The sequence below is a fragment of the Triticum urartu genome, chromosome 7A (assembly GCF_056163025.1).
Source record: "Triticum urartu cultivar PI428250 chromosome 7A, HENAU_Tu73, whole genome shotgun sequence".
Lineage (NCBI taxonomy): Eukaryota > Viridiplantae > Streptophyta > Magnoliopsida > Poales > Poaceae > Triticum > Triticum urartu.
The window spans coordinates 559,391,699-559,403,645 of NC_141879.1; the positions used below are offsets into that span (position 1 = coordinate 559,391,699).

The window sequence follows — 11,947 nt, forward strand, 5'->3', positions numbered from 1 at the left end:
GATCATTCCAATACAAACCCATGTTCTCGCTTCTGCTCTTGTTTACTGCATTAAGACAACGCGATTGAAACTGCTGTATGCTACGGTAGCTGAACCCTTATCCTCTACATGACCTGTCATTGCCACAGTAACTAGATGAAACCCACTAGCATGTGTAGGAGTTGATTGAGCCATGTATGTGATTCCTACCTTGCTATGCCTCCTATGCTTAGAGTTGTGTCAGGTCTGGTTCATCTGGGTGATGGGCTAGAGTGAAATGCTTATGCCGGTAATGTGAGGGATGTGTTGAACATGTTTTGGTAAAGGTATAGATGAGAGGCCATGTAGGAGTACATGGTGGGTTGTTTCATTGAGGCCGTCCATAAGAACTGAGATCTGTATGTGTGATTTAAGATGCAGTTACTACCGTACATTGGGCCCAAAAACAATGGACCCTCTCAGCTTCTTAATCATCCTAGTACTCTGTCCAGGAGTTGCAAATAGTTTCTGGTGTTTGTAGGTTATGTGTTGGCGGCCGTGCGTAGCGCTGACCCTAGGGGTAGGCTATGTTGCGGTAGATACACCGTGGCACGGTGTACCGAGTCACCCGTTTGGTGTCTCGGGAACCCTGTTCACATCGTTCGGGGCCGTAAGTGGAAACCTCAGCCGGACTCCCTGTGGATGGAACCTGGATAGGCGATAAACCTGGACCAAAGACTTAAGTGTTTAGGTAGGCCGTGGCCGACACCCTCGCTGGGCTTCCGCTTGAAGGTTGCCGAGTACATGTCGTGTAAACGGCAGTAAGTGGTGAAAGCGTGTATGAAGAAGTACACACCTGCAGGGTATAAAACTATTCGAATAGCCGCGTCCTCGGTAAAGGACTACTTGGTTGCCTATGCAGTTCATAGACAAGTTAATGGATACTACTAAAAGACTCAAGATAAGTGTGAGTACCGAGGATGGCCCTCTCGTAGGATGACGAGGGAGGATCCTCGGTGGAGTATTGTGTTGGTGAGTAGTGGACTCGTGTGCGAAAACTATTTTACTGGTGGAGTTCCGTAGGATAGCTTAGCCAAGAGTCAAAGCTGGCTTGTTGCAATAACCCCACCACCTTCTTGAGAATAAGCATGTATAGTAGGTTCTGTTGTAAGACTTGCTGAGTACCCTTGTACTCATGTTTGCTTAATTACTGTTTTCAGACGAAAACACCGCCCCCTCCGATGGGTTCTACATAGACCTTGACGTCGACGAGTGACTTGCCACCCAGGTGGTGATCCTGGCCATGGAGGGCCCTATGTAGATAGACAGGCTTCGAGAAGCCTTCTTTCTTTCTAGAGTCTGTACTCAGACTAGTTGCTTCCGCATGTGCTTGTATGATTGTATGACTTGAGTGTCGGGTCATGTGACCCCTATCTGTATGAACATGTTATGTATGGCTCTCTAGAGCCTTTAAATAAAGTACTTGAGTTGTAGAGTTTTGTTGTGATGCCATGTTGTATGTACTCATATCGGGCATATTGTGTGTATGATTGAAATGCTTGGTATGAGTGGGATCCGACAATCTAGTTGTTTATCCTTGGCAGCCTTTCTTATGGGGAAATGTAGTCTAGTGTTCCTCGAGCCATAGTAGTCCGCTACAGCCCGGTTCACCGGAGTCCTGCTAGCCCAGCACTACTGTTCAGGACACTTGACTGGCCGGCATGTGTTTCACTTCGTTCCTATGTCTTTCCCTTCGGGGAAATGTCACGCGGTGATTTCCGGAGTCCTGCCTAGCCTGCTACAGCCCGGGTTCCCCGGAGTCCTGTTAGCCCAGTGCTACAGCCCGGAATCACTCGCTGATGATCGACATGCTCGATGTGATTCATGTATGCCTGTCTCCATAGGTCTGTGCCGCTTTGGGTTCACGACTAGCCATGTCGGCCCAGGTTCTCTGTCATATGGATGCTAGCGACACTATCATATACGTGAGCCAAAAGGCGCAAACGGTCCCGGGCCATGGTAAGGCGACACCCGTGGGATACCGTGCGTGAGGCCGCAAAGTGATATGAGGTGTTACCGGCTAGATCGATGTGGCTTGGAATCGGGGTCCTGACAGAATTATCAGTTTGGTTTGGCCTACTAGATTGATTGTTCTTGCCATGGGAGAAGTGCTTAGCTTTGGGTTCGATCTTGCGGTGTCCTTTCCCAGTGACAGAAGGGGCAGCAAGACACGTATCGTATTGTTGCCATCGAGGATAACAAGATGGGTTTTTTTTTATCATATTGCATGAAACTATCTCTCTACATCATGTCATCTTGCTTAAGGCGTTACTCTGTTTTTAACTTAATACTCTAGATGCATGCTGGATAGCGGTCGATGAGTGGAGTAATAGTAGTAGATGTAGGCAGGAGTCGGTCTACTTGTCTTGGACATGATGCCTATATACATGATCATAACTAGATATTCTCATAACTATGCTCAATTCTGTCAATTGCTCAACAGTTATTTGTTTACCCACCGTAGAATACTTATGCTCTCGAGAGAAGCCACTAGTGAAACCTATGGCCCCCGGGTCTCTTTCTCATCATATCGATCTCCATCACTTTATTATTGCTTTGCTCTTTACTTTGCCTTTTACTTTTTTACTTTGCATCTCTATACCAAAAATACCAAAAAATATTATTTATCATCTCTATCAGATCTCACTTTCGTAAGTGACCGTGAAGGGATTGACAACCCCTAAGCGTGTTGGTTGCGCTGAGCTATTGTTTTTGTGTAGGTACGCGGGACTCGCGCGTAGCCTCCTACTGGATTGATACCTTGGTTCTCAAAAACCGAGGGAAATACTTACACTACTTTGCTGCATCATCCTCTCCTCTTCGGGGAAATCCAACGCAGTTCTCAAGAGGTAGCAAGTATTAAGTTAAAAACAGAGTAACGCCTTAAGCAAGATGACATGATGTAGAGGGATAGACTCATGCAATATGAAGAAAACCCCATCTTGTTATCCTCGATGGCAACAATACAATACGTGCCTTGCTGCCCTTACTGTCATCGGGAAAGGACACCGCAAGATTGAACCCAAAGCTAAGCACTTCTCCCATTGCAAGAAAGATCAATCTAGTAGGCCAAACCAAACTGATAATTCGGAGAGACTTGCAAAGATAACCAATCATACATAAAAGAATTCAGAGAAGATTCAAATATTATTCATAGATAGACTTGATCATAAACCCACAATTCATCGATCTCAACAAACACACCGCAAAAAGATTACATCGAATAGATCTCCACAAGAGAGGGGGAGAACATTGTATTGAGATCCAAAAAGAGAGAAGAAGCCATCTAGCTACTAACTATGGACCCGTAGGTCTGAAGTAAACTACTCACACTTCATCGGAGAGGCTATGGTGTTGATGTAGAAGCCCTCCGTGATCGATGCCCCCTCTGGCGGAGCTCCGGAACAGGCCCCAAGATGGGATCTCATGGATACAGAAAGTTACGGCAGTGGAATTAGGGTTTTGGCTCCTGTTCTGATCGTTTGGGGGTACGTGGATATATATAGGAGGAAGAAGTACGTCGGTGGAGCAACAGGGGGCCCACAAGGGTGGAGGGTGCGCCTGGGGGGGAGGGGGGGCAGGCGCGCCCCCTACCTCATGGCCTCTTGTTAGTTGGCTTGACGTAGGGTGCAAGTCTCCCGAGTTGTATTCAGTGAGAAAATCACGTTCCCGAAGGTTTCATTCCATTTGGACTCTGTTTGATATTCCTTTTCTTCGAAACCCTAAAACAAGCAAAAAACAACAATTCTGGGCTGGTCCTCCGGTTAATAGGTTAGTCCCAAAAATAATATAAAAGTGGATAATAAAGCCCAATAATGTCCAAAACAATAGATAATATAGCATGGAGCAATCAAAAATTGTAGATACGTTGGAGACGTATCAGACGCATTGGCGGATGCACTTCGACAGGTCCAAGATGCGACTCGGCCTAGGGGCCGACATCGTACTATCATCCCCGAAGGGCGACCAGCGCTGCTACGCGCTCCAGATCCACTTCGCCGCCTCCAACAACGTCGCCGAGTACGAAGCCCTTGTGCACAACCTCCGGCTTGCCAAGGAACTCGGCATCTGGCGCATCCTATGCTACGGCAACTCGGACCTGGTGGTGCAACAGTGCTCCGGCGAGTGGGACGCCCGCGACCCCAACATGGCAAGCTACCGCTTCCTCGTCCAGAAGCTGTCCGGATCTTTCGAGGGCCGCGAGTTCCTCCACGTCCCGCGCACGAAGAACGAAGCAGCCAACACGCTCGCCAAGATCGCCTCGTCATGGCAAGCCATCCTGTCCGGCGTCTCCCTCGAGCACCTGCACAAGCCATCCGTCAAGCCATCGTCGGACTCCGAGTCCATCCATGTCCCAGACGGCCCGGCCGCACCTCAACCCGGCCCGGGGACTGCTGAACCCGGCCCGGGGACTGCTCCGCTTAACCCGGCCACCATCATCCTAGACCCGGCCTTCGCCACACCCGACCCGGGGGCTGCTCAACCCGGCTCGGGGGCTGCCGACTCGGCCCCCACCCTGGTGGCCGTCTTCGCCGTGGTTACGGCTCCATCTTGGGCCCTGCCAATATAAGAATTTTTTGGAGAACGGGGTTCTCCCCATGGACGAGACCGAGGCTCAGCAAGTGCAACACCGGGCGTCTGCCTACAGCATCATCAACAATGAGCTCGTCAAGCGCAGCTCCACCGGCGTGTTCCAGCACTGCGTCGAGCAGGAACGGGGCATCGACATCCTTCGCGACATACATCAGGGCGAGTGCGGGCATCACGCCGCATCACGATCCCTGGTGGCCAAGGCGTTCCGCCACGGTTTCTACTGGCCCACGGCCCTCGAAGATGCCGAGTCGCTCGTCCTCAAGTGTGAGGGGTGCCAGCGCTTCAGCAAACGCAGCCACCAGCCGGCGTCAGCACTCCGCACCATACCGATCGCCTGGCCCTTCGCGGTCTGGGGACTCGACATGGTGGGACCCTTCAAAACCGCTCGAGGCGGCATGCCACACTTGATGGTGGCAGTAGACAAATTCACCAAGTGGATCGAGGCAAGACCAATCAAGAAACTGGACGGGCCAACGGCCGTCCGGTTCATCAAGGACATAGCGGTGCGCTACGGCATGCCAAACAACATCATCACCGACAACGGCACCAACTTCGCCAAGGGCGCGCTCGAACAATACTGCTCCGTCTCCGTCATCCACCTCGACCTGGCCTCCGCTGCGCATCCGCAGTCCAACGGGCAAGTCGAACGGGTCAATGGACTCATCCTGTCCGGCATCAAGCCGCGACTCATCGAGCCACTCATCCGCTCACCCGGCAGCTGGCTTGACGAGTTGCTAGCCATTCTCTAGAGTCTACGCACCACGCCAAATCGGTCGACCGGGTTCACCCCGTTCTTCCTCGTCTACGGAGCCGAAGCCGTCATCCTGACAGACGTCGAGTTTGACTCGCCGCGCGCCGCGATGTACACCGAAGCTGAAGCCAGAGAAGCTCGCGAAGATGACGTCGACCTGCTCGAAGAAGTACGCCTCCTGGCACTCAGTCGCTCGGCCATCTACCAGCAAGGCCTGAGGCACTACCACAGCAAGAAGATCAAGCCCATTGCGTTCCGTGAGGGCGACCTCGTCCTCCGACTCGTCCAAGAGCAGGCAGGCCAGCACAAGCTGTCTCCTCCATGGGAGGACCCATTCATCGTGAGCTGGGCCTTGCGCGACCGCAACGCCTACTACCTCATTGATGCACGCAAGTCAAGGAAGCGCAAGAAGGACACCACCGGTGAAGAAACGACCCAGCCGTGGAACGCGGAACTCCTCCGCCTATTTTACAGTTAGCCGCACGAGCGTATATATCATTGCCTTTTGTAAACGCATGAAACTGCAGGGTCCCCGAACAAGACTCGGGGGATGCCTTTTGTCGACCAATTTATTGTGTCCTATTTTCTTGCATCACTATACCATTGAACTCGGCCACCGGTCCAACTCGCTCGACCCGGGGGCTCGGGGGCTGGCCGGCTCGGTCGCCACCCAGCCGCCTTACTTGGTGATTCCTGATAAAGTTAAGACGCCGTGGTCCCCCACTTCGCCCTAAAGCCACAGGTCCAGCTTTGGTTGTTGGCTGGCAAGCACAACGGGCCAAAGCTTCTTTACGCTTCATACACTAAGTCAAAGGCTACCGGGTCGATTAACCCGGCTAACCATTCATCAAATGAACAGCCGCACGACCGGCTGCCCGCCAACCGGCTTCGCCGGATTGCCACCAGCCGGCCAAGTGGGTGTTTCGCTCACGCTCAACGTTTCGAGGAACCCAAGTCCTGCGCACTCCTCTCAAAGAACCGAACTCCTTGTCATGGACCGGAGCTTCGGCCGTTTGACTCGCGTGGGGGGGGGGGGGGGGGTTGAGAAAGGAAAAACGCATGAAATGGTCCAAAAAACGGAAGGCAAAAAGCGAAGGCACCCACAACATGTACACAAATATTTAAGGAAAGGCCCATGGCCCGAGTTCATTACACCCTAAAAACCCCCAGTGGGTGGGTGGACCTGCTATTTAACAAAATTCTACAAAGTGTCTCAGGCATCTCCAGCGCCACGTCGCGACATCGACAGCTCTCCCCTGGCGGCCTCCAAGTCTGGCGAGGCGCCGATGTCCTCCTCAGCACCCGCGTCGTGGTAGACGCCCGTCTCCTCCGAGCTCCCCTCCGGATCATGGAGGAGCAAGCCTTAGTCTTCGCCATCCACGGCCCTGCCGTCTTCCATCCGTTCTGGATGGAACTCGTCGTGGAAGGCAAACTCAGCGATGTAGCTGGCCTGGGAGGCGATCCGGCCGGCTTGCTCCTGCAAGTGCTCCTCCGAACCGGCCCGCTGGCCCATCAACGCGTCCAGCTGCAGGTCCGAATGCTAGGACAACGCGAACCGGAGCGCCATCTCAGCACCGGCACGAGCGGCGGAGACGCGCCACTCGTCAAGCCGGTCCGGACCCATCTCCAACCAACGCGCCAGGCGCGAGAAGCTGCTCGGTTCGACGGAGCCCGGCCATAGGGCCGCCGTCATCGTGGTGCCAGCCTGGGACAGCCGCCCCAGCTGCGCTCCTAGGGCCTGCAGGCGGGCCTCAGCAGCGGCAACGATCTCCGGGAAGGTCCAGGCCACCCGCGGATCCGTCCCGGACCCAACGACGCCGGTCGGGTCGCGCTGATGGCGAACAGCTTCCTCCGCCAGCCGCTGCGTCTCCGGGAAGGCCCCTGCCGCAAAGAAAGAAGCAAGTTAGAAGAACAACAACAAGGAAGAAAGGCCGGATCCCGACCCGGCGAACGACAAAGAAAAAGCACTTACTGGAGAAGGACTCTTCCAGGTGCTGCGCTTCAAGCAATGTACCACACCGCCCCCGTTCGATGGCGCGATCGCGCTCCTTGAGCGCCTTCTCCAGATCGGCCGCCTTGGCAAGGGCCGCCTTCAGCTCGGCGTCCTTGTCTTCGGCCGCCTCGCGGCGACGGGCCTCGTCCTGACGGGCCCCCTCAACCGTGGTGGCCTGCTCCCGCAGGCGATCCACCTCGGCCTGGAGCCGTCCCTTGTCATCGGCCAGCTGGCCGCGCTGCTGGTCCGCCTCCACCAGGGCCTGCTGCGCCTCTACCACCTAGGCGGCTTCCACCTTAAGGCGCTCCACCTTGGCCTCGAGGCGGCTCTTGTGACCTGCCAGCTACTCATGCAGCTGGTTGGCCTCGTCAAGGGACCGCCGAGCTGCGGCTGCCTCCGCCCTCGCCTGCGCCGCCTCGACGCCAAGACGGCCGGTGTCGGCGACGAGCCGGTCGTAGTGATGACCAGCCCGGAGCAGACGAGTCCGCCAGGACAGCACCTCAGCTGCAAAGAAGAAGGACTCAGCAGAAGAAGAGATAAAAGCAAGACTTAAGATTTGGCCCAACTACTACATAGTTGGCCCGAATCTCGGGGGCTACAGCCAGTGGGTGCGCTAGCGCGCCCCCACTGGAAAAGAGCACAAGAAGTACCTGCGGCGACGCGGAGCTCCTCCTCCTTGGCGGAGAGCTGCTCCTTGAGCTCCCGGTGCTTGCCCAGGAGATGATTGAAGGCGGCGACCCAGAAAGCGTCGAGATGCTGAAAAAAGCAGAAGTTAGAACAAGGCCAACACTCCAAAGATTTGACCCAACTACTACATAGTTGGCCCGAACCTTGGGGGCTACACCCAGTGGGTGCGCTGGCGCGCCCCCACAAAGAAGAAATTACAAGAAAGCTTACCAGAATGGCGCACTCCAGGTCGCGCGTACGCTCCACCTCGGCCTCGAGCCGTTCCGTCCGGCCTCACAGGCGGCGGCTGACGGTGTCCATCGCCGCCTCCTCCTGGGTCTAGGGCCCGAAGACAACAGCGCTCCTGCTCCACGCCGGCTGCGGCACGGCAGCTCGGCGCCCTCCCTGCTGGGGCACCAAGGCGTACTCCCCGTTGTCGCTCGCGACATGGCCAGCACCTCCTCCGACGCCCCTCCTGGCGCTCGCGACATGCTGGGACGCCCTGCGTCGCCGTCTCCGGCCCAGCTGCCGGGGCGGCCTCCGGCACCGCCGCCCACGGTGCCTCCTCCAAAACCGGCGGCGCCTTCGACGCGCCGCCCACAACGTCTTTTCCAAGATGGCGCCGCCTCCTCCACCATCATCCCCCGCTCGCCCGACCACGTCGGCCCGTGGCGGGGAGTCATCCGCCACGTCCACGACCGCCCGGTCGGGGATTACCACCGCAGCTCGGCCTCCACGACCACGCTCCCTCGCCAGCGAAGGCTCGAATACCGTCGCTGCCACCACCGTGCCCTCCGGCATCTCGCGCCAGGCCAGCTCCGTGTCGCCCCGCGCCTATGCCGCCGCCGCGTCGGTCCAAGCTCGGACCGACGCCACCTTCAGCTCCGCCTCAGACCGGTTCCTGTCCCGCCAGGCCACGGCTTCTGCGTCATTCGGATCCAGGCCGAGGTCCGGGTCGGCCTGTACCTCCACCTCGGCCTGGTCGGCGAGGTCGGACCGGCTCCTGCGGAACTCGGCCCCTTCCGCGGCCGCGGCTTCCGTCGCCGCCCTTGCCAATGCGATTGGCGACCTGAAGAAGGCGGAGTAAGCAGAAAAGAAACAAGGCTAGCTTAAGGAAAAAATCGGAGCGCGAGCAAGAAATGAAGCTTACCCCGCCAAGACTGGGACCGGGGTTGGCCCCCCGTGCCCGCCACCGCGCTCCCTCTTGGCCGGCCTCCCGGCCCCGACCTAGCCCGCCGTGCGCTTCGGGGCCTGAGGTCGCGGCGCGACGCTATCTTTCCCATGCGGGCGGCTCGGCGCCACCCCATGCGAGGACCCGACTCCGCCTGCGTCACCGCCTCCCCCACCCAACGCCGCTACACCAACAACTGGCATCAGCATCAGCCATTCCGTGCCGCGGCCAGCAATTCAAGACACGAAGAAGAAAAAACATGAGACTTACCCGCGCGACGCCCAGCGCCGGCGTCGGACTCGGCCTCCTCCTCCCCGCCATGAGCCGCGGGCTCCTCTGGCGCCACCGGCGCCACTTGCGACAAGGCCCAGGCGTAAGGATGCCTAATCCCGTTCAGAAGTACCACCCGCGTCACGTCAGGACGGACGAGAATGTGTACAGCGGCAAAGTAAGAAGACCAGACACTCACCTGCGGTGCCGGGTTCGACCGGCTGTACGACGCCTTGCCGAACTCCCAGTCCTCCCCAAGGTTGGCCTTGGAGATGTCGTTCATGCCGCGCGCCACCTGCGCTGCGGACAGCCGCGTCGACCCCATGCGGTTGGGTTCTTGAAGGCCGACCATCTCGCCGATGAGGCAGGAGCGCCCCTGAAGCGGAAGGACCCGACACTTGATGAACGCGGCGAGGAGGTCGGTGCCGGTGAGCCCCTCCTGCATCCTCATCACCGTCACCCGCTCGCAGAGATTGATGATCTCTTATGACGGGCGCCTGGGCGAGTAGCCCCAGTTCGTCTTCGCCCGCAGCGGCGCGATGGCGAAGGCCGGAAGATTGATGCGATCCGTGCCAAGGTTGCGGACGTAGAAGAAGGAGTTCTGCCACTTCTTGGCAGAATCCTCCAGCGGGATCTTAGAGAAATCCGCCCCCGAACGCTTCGAGATGACGGCAGCGCCGCAGTCGGCGAACTCCCCGGCTGACGGGCCCTGCTGCTTCAAGGAGAAGAAGCGCGCCCAGAGGTCGATCGTGGGCTCCACCCCCAGGTACCCCTCGCAGAGGGTGATGAAGCCGGAGAGCTGGACGATGGCGCCGGCGCCAAGGTGATGCGGCTGGAGCCCGAAGAACTCCAAGAACACGCGGAAGAAGGTGCTCGCCGGCAGCCCGAACCCGCGCTCAAAATGCGTGAGGAAGACCACGCGCTCCTGCCCCTCGGGCCGAGGCCTCTACTCGCCCCGTGGCAGGCGGACGCTGACGTCCGTCTCCCGCGGCAGGCGCCTCGCCGCCCGGAGTTGGGCGATGTCCTCGGAGGTGATGCTCGAGCCCATCCAGGAGCCTAATGGCAGCAGCATGTTCAAAGGAAGAGGAGGAAGAAGGAAGATGGATGGCGAAGAGATTCTGCTCGGAGCAGCGGGCGCCGCGGTGCGTCGGTTGCGAGGAGTGAAGCGAGAGCAAAGGGACAGGAGGGCACGAGCGAGAATAATGCCCGCCGCCCCTGCCCCCCAAATTATAACCCTCGGTTTGAACATGAGGAAGTGGGGAAGTGGGATCGTCTGCACGCACCCGTTCCACTACCCCGCAATAGGTGCGCACGTACACGCGCAGTAACTGCCCGGGGAAGAGCAACAGGCCCCCGGACGCCGCAATAAATCCGCGCGCTTGGGCCAAGCGCGCGCAACGGTGGGCCCCGGCCCGCCGCCCGGTCCCGTCACGCGGGTGGCCTGTGAGGCCCCTCCGACTTCCGGGCACCACGTGGTGCCCGCGCGAAGCCCGAGGGATTGCCCCAAGATTCGGCGCACTTCTCGGTCCCCGCCATGGCCGGGATGCCATGATCCGGATTCCGAAGAAAGCGGCACACAGTGGGTGTTGCTGGACCCGGCGCTCGCAGAATCCACCTTGCTTCAGGGGGAAACTGCGAAGGCCCGCTCATCCGAAGACGGCGGACCTTCACAGCTTCGGGGACTACTGTCGGGGGGATGAACCCCGGGCAGGCAACGGAACCCAGATCCTCTTCAAAAATAACAGGGTGGGCACTGCCCCTCAATACCGGCACGCGCTTGGCTGGGTCACTCGACCCGGCCAAGCCCCGCAAGCCGGCCAGATTAGCCGACCCGGCAAGACGAGTCGACTCGGCCTCAACAACTAGTGCAAGACAGTCGAACCCGGCACGAGCAAAGCCTCCTCAACAAGCCAGCACCACCAGTGGCGTGCTGCGCAATCCAGCCACGAGTCAACTCCCGTCCCATCCAGGCCGTATGATGGGACGAGACTTCAATCAATGATGATCGAGACAACAGCATCTCGCCCATGCCTCTGGTCAGCGGGTACGTAGCTACAGTGCCCCTCACCTACCCACTGACCAAGGCCGGCGTGGCTACAGTGCCCCCGCCTTCACCGCTGACAACAGCAAGCGGTGACTTGACGGAGAGCACTGTACACGACTCGACTCGGCCACGCCCTGACGATCGACAAGACGATGCACAGTCCCCCTAGGCGTGTGGGGCTCGCACCTAGGGGATCCCAGCGAACCACAGGCCCTTAGCGGGACCCAGCCCGGGTCCCGGACGCCGACAATACGGACCCACCGACTTGTAACATTACCCTTGTACCCCCGGGGGGTTGGACTATAAAACCCCCCGGGAGCCCGCGATCATGACAGACAGACAACAGGAGACAGACAACAGGAGACAGACAACAGGAGACAGCAGAAGAGACACACGCCTAGCAACACCCAAGGAGAGGGAACAACCTAGGCCTTGGCCAGC

General features: G+C 58.0%; 1 pseudogene; it reads right to left on the reverse strand.

Moving 5' to 3' along the window:
* Positions 1–9,400: 9,400 nt before the first annotated feature.
* LOC147960453 (uncharacterized) lies at positions 9,401–10,534 on the reverse strand (annotated as a pseudogene).
* Positions 10,535–11,947: the final 1,413 nt, after the last annotated feature.